This window comes from Myotis lucifugus, unplaced genomic scaffold (genome assembly GCF_000147115.1).
Source record: "Myotis lucifugus unplaced genomic scaffold, Myoluc2.0 scaffold_13, whole genome shotgun sequence".
Taxonomy (NCBI): Eukaryota; Metazoa; Chordata; class Mammalia; order Chiroptera; family Vespertilionidae; genus Myotis; species Myotis lucifugus.
Window position 1 is genome coordinate 11,845,698 of NW_005871061.1, and position 11,885 is coordinate 11,857,582.

Below are 11,885 nucleotides of genomic sequence, written 5' to 3' on the forward strand. Positions count from 1 at the left end.
TCTGCTGGCCTACTCGCCCACAACTGCTCCTCCCCCGCCAGCCTGATCACCCCCAAATGCCCTCCCCTCCTGACCTAATCAACCCTAACTGCCTCTACCTTGGCCCCGCCACCATGGCTTTGTCCAGAAAGACGTCTGGAAAGTCTCATGGTCTAATTAGCATATTACCCTTTTATTAGTATAGATAGGATATGACATACCGCCATAATGATAACATATCTACCAATATTACTCTATGAGAATACGTACTTCATGTGATAGGAAGGCATCTAATACATTACATTGTATATGTTGCAATTAGTAGGAAATACTGTATTCACAACAATAATATACACCCTGTGACTTCCCTTCCTGATTTGGGAATGGTTCTCCAGTTCTTTGAACGTTTCCTGGCCCTTGATGTATTTTTTTTTGTCATTCAGTGTAACTTTATTTACTGTTTATTGCACATGATTTGAGGTCTTTAATTTCTAACCACCAAAAATTCAAAGGACTATTTTTCCATGAAGTTTAACATTAACATTAGTGAACTCATGTATTCATGTGTTTTTATTGTAAATGATTGAATTATTCACATTATCATAGATCCTGAACTCATAAGTGTGAACCATGTACAGCCCCTCTTGAGCCCAGGAAGCCACTCTACAAGCAAACAGATACTCTGCATAAGGAGAAAAGTCATAGTGCAACATTTAATGTCCAACCTGAGTCACCTCAGAATGTTGCATATTTGAATTCTTAATTCATATAATATCGTGAACTCAACTGCTTGGTTGGTGATGGGGTTGACCTGGTTTCGGGAGGATTATTCCTGAAATAATTAAGGAAAGGGGGGCTCAATCTTTCTTCTTGGTTGCTTGCTCCTCCCCAGCAACTTCATCTTTCTTCTTGTCCTCAACTTCTTGGGCATCTTCTCCTTCACCTTCACTTACTTCTTCCTCCTTTGTGTCCTCAAATTCTTCCTTGGCACCTTCTTCCTCTTCCTCTCCTTCCTCTTCCTTAGGCTTTTCCTTCTCCTTCTCTTTCTCTTCAGCTTCTCCTTCAGAGGGGGGTTCATCCTTAGCTTCCTTGGCTTTTGCAGCCTCAATGGTCTCCTCCACCTCAATCTGCTCCTCCTGGACATGGCTTGTGTAGTAAGAAGGGAAGGAATGAGCAGACATCAAGTAGGAGCTGGTCTGTAAACCACTGTAGGCAGATTGGCCAAAGACTTGGGAATAATGGGAGTAACCGCTGGCTATGCTTCCTATACTGGTGAAACTGAGCCAGGTCTCTTCACCTTCTAGGAGTTTCCTATAAGCTGAAATGTCAATGTCCAAAGCCATCTTCACATTGAGGAGGTTCTGGTATTCTTTTAAATATCATGCCATTTCACTCTTTGTAGTTCTCAATTCATTTTCTAATTTGTTGATTGTGTCCAGCATAGCACTAATGTTGGCATTCTGCTTATCTTCCAGCTCTTGCAGCTGCTTTTCCAGCACTTCGTTCATGCCCCGGCATGCTTCCATTTCCAGGGTCTTGGCCTTGAGCAGGCAGCGGCTCTCAGAACCTCATCCTTGGCAGCGTGCACTGCTTCGGTGTTCTTGGCAGTGCTCTCGGTCAGCACGGTGAAGTGGCTCTTGAACCATTCTTTGGCATTCTGCATGTTCTTGGCAGCCAGCTTCTCATACTGGGGGCGAATGTCCTTGAGTGTGGTGGAGAGGTTGGGCTTGGAGAGCACGTCCATCTCCACAGAGATCTGATTGTACTGGATCTGTGCCTGCAGCTCAGCGATCTCCTCTTCGTGCACCTTCTTCAGAAAGGTGATTTGGTCCATCAGGCTGCTGATGCACTCTGTGAGCTCAGCATCAGTGAGAGCCGCCTCGTCTGCACCTTTGTAAGCCTGCAGCAGCTGGCCCTCAGCGTCCTGGTGATTCAGCACCTCTTCCTTATATCATGCCTGCAGGTTGCTACATGATTTGAGGTCTTTAATTTCTAACCACCAAAAATTCAAAGGACTATTTTTTCCATGAAGTTTAACATTATCATTAGTGAATTCACGTATTCATGTGTTTTTATTGTAAATGATTGAATTATTCACATTATCATAGATCCTGAACTCATAAGTGTGAACCATGTACAGCCCCTCTTGAGCCCCAGTGCTTCCTAATGGGGTCCCAAGGCTGAGCCCCCAATTCCGCTGCCCTCTCCTTGCCAAGGACCAGGACACAGTGGGGTGGGGTGCAGGCATCCCATTTTTATTAAAATGTTCAACCCGCACCTGCTCCACCGGTGTCTGCAGGTGGCACGGGGGCAGACAGTGATCCCAGGCACAGACGGTGATCCCAGAGGTGCTCGCCACCCCTGCCAGAGCTCAGCCATGATGGTCAGGGTAAGACAGCCCCGCCAGGCCTCATGGCTGCAACTTGGACCTGCTTCCTTAACCAGGGACCTGGCACAGGGCTGGAGGCAGTGGCGCTTCCTCCCCAGCCCACAGTGGAGCGGGTCCCTGCAGTTTCAGAACCAAACTCCAAGGGCCTCCCTGGGCAGCAGCAGCCCTGAACCCACCGGGTCTCCCTCGATCCTGCCAAGGCTTGCTTTTCACACTTGCTTCTCACACTTGCTTCTCACACTTGCTGAAAACCTTCTCGGTCCGCTTGCCATAATAATCAGTCCGGGCTAAAAGGACTGGGGACTCCAGCAGGCCTGAGGGGACTGGGCTCCGCCATCTTATGGCTATGGGCTCCGCCATCTTTGTGATGGAGTGATGGTTAATTTGCATATAACCCTTTTATTAGATAGGATATAAAAACCCAGGGTCTATAACTACCGAACACCAGAAGTCAGCTCTGCAGTCAGAGCTGGGTTGCTGTGGCAACCCAGCACTGATTGCAGCTGGTGTGGGCGCATGACCCAGCACTGACTCTAGAGGGGGCTGCAGATCAGGCTGAGAGAAAGAGGCAGGGTCTGATCTGCAACCTCTGTGGCAGCTATTGATCAGCCATTGCCTTTCTCTTTCTCTCTGGGCTTAGCCAGCAGCTGCACCTCTGTTTCTCTCCAGGCCTCCACGAGGGCAGCTGATCAGCTCTGCCTCTCTGATCAGGCCTGCAGATAGGCCCAGAGATGCTGACTGTCATAGAAACTGACTAATCAGAACCAAATCTGGGTGAACTGTGAGGAGTCAATGGCTGCCTAAGAGGCGGAGCTTTTGATGCTGACTGGCATAGAAATCAACCAATCAGAACCAAATCTGGGTGAACTGTGAAAGCCAATGGCTGCCTAGGAGGCAGAGCTTTTGACACTGACTGGCAATAGAAACCGACCAATCAGAACCAAATTGGCCTGCAGAGAAGACAGTTGGGGTGAGATCAGGCATCAGGAGGAGGCAGTTGGGGGGTGATCAGGGCAGGCAGGCAGAGAGGTTAGGGGGCAAATCAGGCAGTCAGGCGAGTGGTTAGGGGATGATCAGAGCTATAATTTTATGCTATATACTTGTGGGCCCGGTACACAAAAATTTGTGCATGGAGAGGGGGTTGCCTCAGCCCAGCCTGCACCCCTCTCCAATCAGGGACCCCTTGGGGGATGGTCCGATTGCCAGAGATTGGGCCTAAACCGGCAGTCGGACATCCCTCTCACAATCCTGGACCCCTGGCTCCTAATCACTCACCTGCTTGCCAGCCTGGTCGCCACTAACTGCCCCCCCCCCCCCACTGGCCTGGTTGCCTCTTACTGCTTCCCCTGTCAGCCTGGTTGCCCCCAACTTCCACCCTCTGCCAGCCTGGTTGCCCCTAACTGCCCCCCCTGCCAGCCTGGTTGCCCCCAACTGCCCCCCTCTGCCGGCCTGGTTTCTCCCATGGCCCCCCTACCAGCCTGGTAGCCCTACGCAGCCTGCTGTCCAGTCATTTAGTTGTCCCTCACTAACCCTCCTGCCGGCCTGGTCGCCCCACACAGGTTGCCTGTTCAGTCGTTTGGTTGTCCCCCACTAACCCCTCTGCCAACCTGGTTGTAGGCAGCCATCTTGTGAGGGTATGAGTGTTAATTTGTATATTACCTCTTTATTATATAGGATAAAAGTGCACTGCTCTAAGTAGCTAAATTTCTGTTAATTTATTATGTGGCAATGGATTACAAATGACTAATACATCTGTGACCCATAAAAAGTTTTTAAATATCAAAAACAAAATTTTAAAACATTTATGACCTCAGGGTAGGAAACGATTAAATTAAACACAAATGCACAACTCATAAAGTGCTGATACATTCTGAATGACAAAATATAACATAAACAAATAAGAACCACATTCTGGGAGAATACATTTGAAACATATAATAGAACACCAACATGTTAATAAAAATATCCTAAAAAACAACAACAACAACAAAAAATAATAATAAAAATATCCTCAAACAAAACATTGACCAAACACATAACCAAGCAAGTCATAGGAGAAGAAATCAAAATAGTTAAGAAATGTATACTCAAAATCATTAATAATTAATTAAATGCAAATTAAAGCAAAATTATATATAATTTCACACTCATCAGACAGAAATATTAAAAAGTTAGACAATACTTAGTGTCAAAGACAATATAGAGAATTAGGAACTTTCACTCACTGTTGATGGGAGTGTAATTGATACAATCCTTTTTATATGAATTAGGAAATATCTAGTGAAATTAAAATTGCATGTAATTTTCCAGTAAGTATTTCCATTTCTAGTCATATACCATAGAGAGCCTCACACATGGAAAAAAGGAGATATATATAAAATTTTCCATTTTACTATTTTTTTCAAAGAGTGAAAAAATATAAAAATAACACTGTCAGGAAGAGCTCAGCTGAGCCAGAAAAGAGAGCTTGGCTGTCAAATATCCAGAATAGCCAATTAAACAACAAGCCAAAATGGGTCTTTGACTTCTTACTGCAATGGTATAGGCCAGTGGTTGGCAAACCGTGGCTCGTGAGCCACATGCGGCTCTTTGCCCCCTTGAGTGTGGCTCTTCCACAAAATACCACCTGCAGGCGTGCACATACAGTGTGATTGAAACTTCGTGGCCCATGCGCAGAAGTCGGTTTTCGCCTGGGCAAGTCTATTTTGAAGAAGTGGCTTTAGAAGAAGTGGGGGTTGTCGGTCAGTCGGGCGATGGGAGCGGGGGAGGCAGGTGTGCGTGATTCATGCACGAGTTGAGTGAGACTGGCTACAAGATGAGTGTGGATGGGAGAGTTGGAAAGGGTCGACCTCAGGGAACGTACCTCAATCAGATTGAGGACGTTTTTTTAGCAAAGGCCAGCTTAGGAGTACCCTAATTAAGTTAATAACAATGTACCTACCTATATAGTTTAAGTTTAAAAAATTTGGCTCTCAAAAGAAATTTCAATCGTTGTACTCTTGATATTTGGCTCTGTTGACTAATGAGTTTGCAGACCACTGGTATAGGCAAAAGACTAAACTGAAAAAAGTACTGACCGCTCCTTTTCCATTTCCCTCTAAGGAACTGCATACTCATCAAGAATCAGGTAGATCAGCATGCATATGGGGTCAGAGTCATTGCACTTTTTAAAGAGCCCTGAACAACAACAAAAAAGGCTCCAGAAGTTTTATGAACCCAAGGCCAGAAGGGAGGAAAAAGGGAGGGATTTAGCAATGGAAAGTACTGTGTACTGAGCTCAGAGTGGAAATATTAAACAAAAAACATATGAGGCCAGAAATTATCCTTACAGAAAGGGATTATTGACCCATATGCTAGCCAGGAAAAGGACCAGGTCTTGGGGTATGCAGCCTAAACTACCAGCAGCAGGGCTAGGTGGAAAAGAGAAACATGCCTGCAGTCCTGAGGTAGACAGGGCTCTTTTATTCAATGAGTTTGGCAAAGAAAGATGTAAGTGGTTTTGAAAGAATTTGCATTGTTTATAGATAAAGGGGTCAGGAAAAGGTGAAGTGAGGACAGTTCTGGGATAGGTGCATGGCCCACAAGGAAGAAGTATTTGCAGTTTCTGGACTGGTTGTGGCAAACATGCCAGAAAGTTCATGTGTAAAGAGGATGTGGTGGTGTATGGTGTTTGGTATTCTTTCTAGATAGAAGCCTGGAAGTTGATTCAAAATTTAAACATACATTCAGGAATGTGAGTAGTCATTTGTTGGTTTTGGCCAGCGGCCATTTATTGATTCACCTCCCTTATCTCTCTCCTCCACTTTCTGACCCACTGAATTTAATTTAGAACATTTCTCTTGTCAGAGAAAAGTGTCTTCAAGTTTTCCCTCTTCTTCCCTGATAAGGAGGCCTTGCCAGAGGCGCCTGAAGGCCTCAGATAAAGAGAGCTAGGAATGAAGGAATGGGACTAGGAATGAAAATATGTGAAGAACATGACTAGCTAAGGGAGCCCGAGTCTTTGTCTGTAACTCCCTTTAGAGACCTAGATGCTCTGGCTGGGTCCCAAGTCTAACATTGGAAGGGTGGCCTTCCCCTTGAGGCCTGCCATGTCAAATTTTTGTAATTGCCTATGAACAGGCCTGAGAAATCACACATTAGTTTTTAACCAAGAACTGAACTCCTCAAACACATGAGGCAGTAAGTATATGGGTAACTTAAAAAAACACATTAAAATAATACATTCAATAAAATGTAATTCTCTATATCAACTAAAATTGGATTATAACTGCATATGTTGACAACTGTATCGGCTTTCACTCAGTTCTTGACTTTGTGCAGGAAATATTTCACAATTTTAATTCCAGGTGACTTTTAGAATAGGTTTATTAAAGCTAGGGACACTGAAACAAAGGAAAGGTTTAAGATAGAAAAGGCAAGATCACAGCAACAGGACTGAGCCTAGAAGGAGCTGTCTTGGCCGTTTAGAAAGAAAGTCAGAGCCCTAGTCAGTTTGGCTCAGTGGACAGAGTGTCAGCCCATGGACAGAAGGGTCGGAGGGTCCCAGGTTTGATTCCAATCAAGGGCAAGTGCCTCAGTTGCAGGCTCTATCGAGGCGTGTGTGAGAGACAACCAATTGATGTGTCTCTCTCACATCGATATTTCTCTCTCTCTCTCTCTGTCTCTCCCCCTCCCTTCCACTCTCTCTAAAAATAAATGGAAAAATATCCTCAGGTTCGAATCACAAAAAAGAAAAGAAAAGGAAGAAAGAAAGGAGAGGAGAGAGAGAGAGAGAGAGAGAGAGAGAGAGAGAGAGAGAGAGAGAAAGAAAAAAGAAAGAAAGAAAGAAAGAAAGAAAGAAAGAAAGAAAGAAAGAAAGAAAGAAAGTTACAGAGGCAGGAGAAGTGAACCAATGGGCTGCATGGACTCAAGAAAAAAGTTACCAAGGCAAAAGAAAGACCCTTGGAGAAAGAAATCAAAGATACATGACTTAGAAAGGAAGGGGGTACAGTGTGGGCATGAAAGACCGTGCATTGGGTCCTTTGTTTTAAGGGTTTGCATCTATTTTCTAAAGGCGGGAATTTTAGGATAGATCTCAATAGAATATACAACAGCTTTTCAGGTATGTCCTTTAAAATGCTGATTAATCAAAATAAACATATAGGGTCAAGGTCATGAACTCTACCGATAGGTTGGTGCTAGGGTAGGGGGTCATTGGTCATTGCATCAGCTATCTGGATGAGATGAGTTTGAATCAGCTATCTGTCTCAGTTTTTCCATTCCACTTGTTAAGGAATTTTCCTGGCTTCTTACTATCCTGCCTCACATCTGTAAAACAGTCTTAGCACATAATTTTTGTCAGAACAAATTGTGAAAAAAAAGGATAGCATGATGTCACAATGCAAATTTAAAGTTATAAAACAAACAAATATATATTTAATAAATGTTAATTTATATAGTAAAACTACATTTTTAAAAAGTTGAAAGGAGAATACATACCAATTTCATAATGTTTGTTGCTCCCACAGAGGGAATGAGGGAAACAGGATTGGAGATAAACAAAGGCTGTTTCAAGATGATCTGACATTTTGCTTAATATGAGGCAAATATAGCAATAGAAGCATTTGTTAACTCAGGGTGGTAGGTTAATGTTATTGTAAGGAATGCAATGTTGTTATTTTTTCTGCACTTTTTAGTATATTAAAAATGTTTCCAAAAGTATCTGGCTGAATGTATGTTTTTGTATACAATATAAATGATAAACTATGGGGTAAGAAGCCTTTTCTGAAAATGAAATATTGAGATTCTCCACATGGTATACACATAATCACAAAGGTTTGGAGGGGAAAATTAGCCTCACAAAATTATTGGCAGCAGAACAGCAGAAGCAACCTGTTTTTAAATTTAAATCTTGATTATTTTCACTTTCTTCAGGCTTTGGTTTTTAGATGTCTCATTATAATTTAAAAAGAGGATAAAACATGAAAAACAAGACACTTAAAATCCATTGCAATAAAATACAGAGAATTTACTTCAATATATATTCCTATTTTCCAAAGCTTGCTTCTTGAAAGTATCAACTTTAAACCTATTGATAAAGCAAAGTTGAATTTGTTGTTCCCTGTGATAATGTATATCACAATCTTGGTAGTCTTTACATGAAGTCCTTATCGTTAATACTTAATACATTTACATGAAAAAAAATAGTGTCTGTAGTGGGGAGGACAAATTCACAATTTTTATGAAGTGTTAGGATCTGTTTTGAGATAGTTTCTTTAATGTGTGGGCTTAATTAGAATTGGGCACTGATCATGTTGGAATAATTAAGGATTAGAGACACAACAAGGTGCAGGTTTTGAGGTAAGGGATTAGAAGAATGTACTCAGTAATTTGAGACTATTGGAAAAGTGAGCAATTTAAAATGAGTTTGGGAAGTTCTTGAAAGGAAGAATAAAATTATTTGCAACTGTTATCATCTTGAGTAAGAGTCTAAATAGTGCCTGGCCTGCATGGCTCAGTGGTTGAATGTTGACCTATGAACCAGGAGGTCACAGTTTGATTCCAGGTCACATGCCAGGGTTGTGGGTCCGATCCCGTGTGGGGCATGCAGGAGGCAGCCAATCAATGATTCTCTCTCATCATTGATGTTTCTATCTCTGTCTTTCTCTCCCTTCCTCTATAAAATCAATAAAATATATTTACTTAAAAGAGTTGAAATAGTAAAGTCATGTTAGGGAAGCCAATCTAGTAGTATGGTCATTAACATCAATCAGAAGCTGAATGTGTGTAGATGGTTTTGATTCTCACTACAAAAATGTGGAACTACTTCAAGTTTCCATCCACTATCCTATATAATAAAAGCCTAATATGCCAATTGTCCCCTCGGGCGGTCATTTGAACAGGAGTTCAACCCAGAGCCCAGGAGTTTGACCGCTCGCTATGACATGTGCTGACCACCAGGGGGCGGCAGGGAACATGGTGGGCATCGACGATGTGTCGCAGGGTGAGGGGCTGTGACCTCTCGCTGGCTACCTGGGGGGGGGGGTGATAGGGACGGAGGTGCGGTGAGAATGCGAGGTGTCTGCAGAGGTTGCTCTCACTCCCCCCGCTACCCTCTCCTGGGATGCCAGGGCTCATGTGCCAGGGAAGCCCCTGTGCTTAGGTACCAGCGCCCATGAGGAGCCCTCCCTGCACCTGCACAGCCTGTTCCAAGTGAGCTGGGCCTCAGTCACTGGGACCGCAGGGGCTGGGCGGCTCCTCGTGATCTGCAAGGTGGGCCTGGAGAGTGCGGGCTGCCCACCCAGCTTCTATGCAGTGCCACTGGGTGGCCCAGAGGCCCATGCTGTGCCCTGGCCTGCGGTGTCTAGCTGCACTCACTGCATCTCCAAGTGGGGACTCAAGCACCATGACTCAGGCAGAGGGGAGCACGCAGGGGCCTAGGTGATGCCCAGGGCCCAAAGGTCAGCTGGGACCTGCCCTTCCACACCAGACATTTGTGCTTCCATCGCCAGCCAGGCTTAGGGACTGCACCCATGTACGAATTTCGTGCACCAGACCTCTCATATGTTATATTTAGACTGATTTCTATTAATGGTAATGTATTTAATTGTAAAGTTTAGATGCCATAATATAAACCTAATGTTTAGATTTTATGTTTCTAAGCACTCTGCAATTTTGCCTTAAATAAAGCATATTTACTTAACTATATCAATAAGAGACATATGCATTATTTATCTTTATGTTATTTTATATTGCCAATGCTTCATAAAGCTCTTTCTATTCTATTAAACTCTTCAAAGGTGTTTGGTAACAAGAAGGACAAAAGAAAAAGAAAAATTAATAATTCCACAGGATTGAATGTTTTTTTTTTCAATAATTTACTTAAACTTTGGAGAAAATGTATTAAGGATATAGACAAAATTAGAATCACATACATTTTAGGGTATATATTCACTCATTTGTTAAATAATAATTTAATGCATTCTCAAGAACAACTCAGTAAGTGGTAGGATGTCACTTGTGGATTCCAGACTTGGATTTCGTTGATCAATAAAAAATAAGAAAAAAAATTAAGAGTTTGAGGAAGTTTATTAACAATGTTTCTAGCTTCTGCAAATTTGATACTTTGACATCTGCTGTACATGTATTTTAGACAACCCCATAATATGCCTGAGTCACCTTGCCTTGGCCTCATTGGTCAATCCCCATTCCTTCCCACCTCAGAAAACATTTTCCTCCCAAGTTCATGCTTTGCAAATACAGTCAATCTATGACTTAAATGGTTTTGCCTTATGATGGTGTAGAATAAATACACATAATAAATTACATGAGATATTCAACATCTACACTAATAAAAGAGAAACATGGTAATTAGCGTACGACCGCTACCCTTCCCATTGGCTAATCAGCATATCCTTATGCAAATTAACTGTCAGCCAAGATGGCGGCCGGCAGCCAGGCAGCTGGAAGCGAACATGAGGCTTGCTTGCTCAAGGGACTGCAGACTCCAACGTTCCCCGCCTGACTTGCCGGCCTCTGAGCTGCAACTCCAAGAAACTTTGTAACAAATATAGAAGCTAAACAAAACCCCAGAAACCAGCTTTCTGCCAGCCGGGATCTCAGAGCTGGAGTTATACATTGTTTCGATTATAGAACGCAATCAGCAGCGGAAGCCTCAGAGCTAGAGCCAGAGCTAAAGCTGGCCCAGAATAAATAAAAAAAAAAGAAAGAAAAAAAGGAGCGGTTGGGAGCTTCAGTCAACAACTTCCAGCCTGAAAGCAGCCCTCAGCCCCTCACCCAGACTGGCCGGCACCCCAGTGGGGACCCCCACCCTGAAGGGTGTGTGACCAACTGCAAACAGCCATCATCCCCTCATCCAGGCTGGCCAGGCACCCCAGTGGAGACCCCCACACTGATCCAGGACACCCTTCACTGCAAACCAGCCGGCCCCCAGGCCTCTATCCTATATAGTAAAAGGGTAATATGCCTCCCAGCACTGGGATCAGCGGAACCGCGAGGCCTCCTGGCACCGGATCAGCGTGACAGGGGGCAGCGCCCAAACCCCCTGATCGCCCTGCAGCTCTGTGTGTGACAGGGGCAGTGCCCTAACTCCCCTATCAGCCCTACTCTGTGCGTGACAGGGGGGAGCTCCCCAACCCCCTGATCGGCCCTGCTCTGTGCGTGACAGGGGGGAGCGCCCCAACCCCCTGATTGGCCCTGCTCTGTGCATGACAGGGGGTTGCGCCGCAACCTCCCCATCGACCCTGCCTTGAGTGTGACAGGGGGCGGTGCCCCAACCCCCCAATCGGCCCTACCCTGAGCGTGACTGAGGGTGGCATCACAACCTCCCAATCCGCCCTGCTCTGTGCATGACAGGGGGCGGCACCCCAACTCCCCAATCAGCCCTGCTCTGAGCCCGACCAGGGGCTGCACCTAGGGATTGGGCCTGCCCTCTGCCACCCAGGAGCAGGCCTAAGCCAGCAAGTCGTTATCTCCTGAGGGGTCCCAGACTGCGAGAGAGCACAGGCTGGGCTGAGGG

At 44.6% G+C, this 11,885-nt stretch overlaps 1 pseudogene; it reads right to left on the reverse strand.

Moving 5' to 3' along the window:
• Positions 1-836: 836 nt before the first annotated feature.
• LOC102429655 lies at positions 837-2,728 on the reverse strand (annotated as a pseudogene).
• Positions 2,729-11,885: the final 9,157 nt, after the last annotated feature.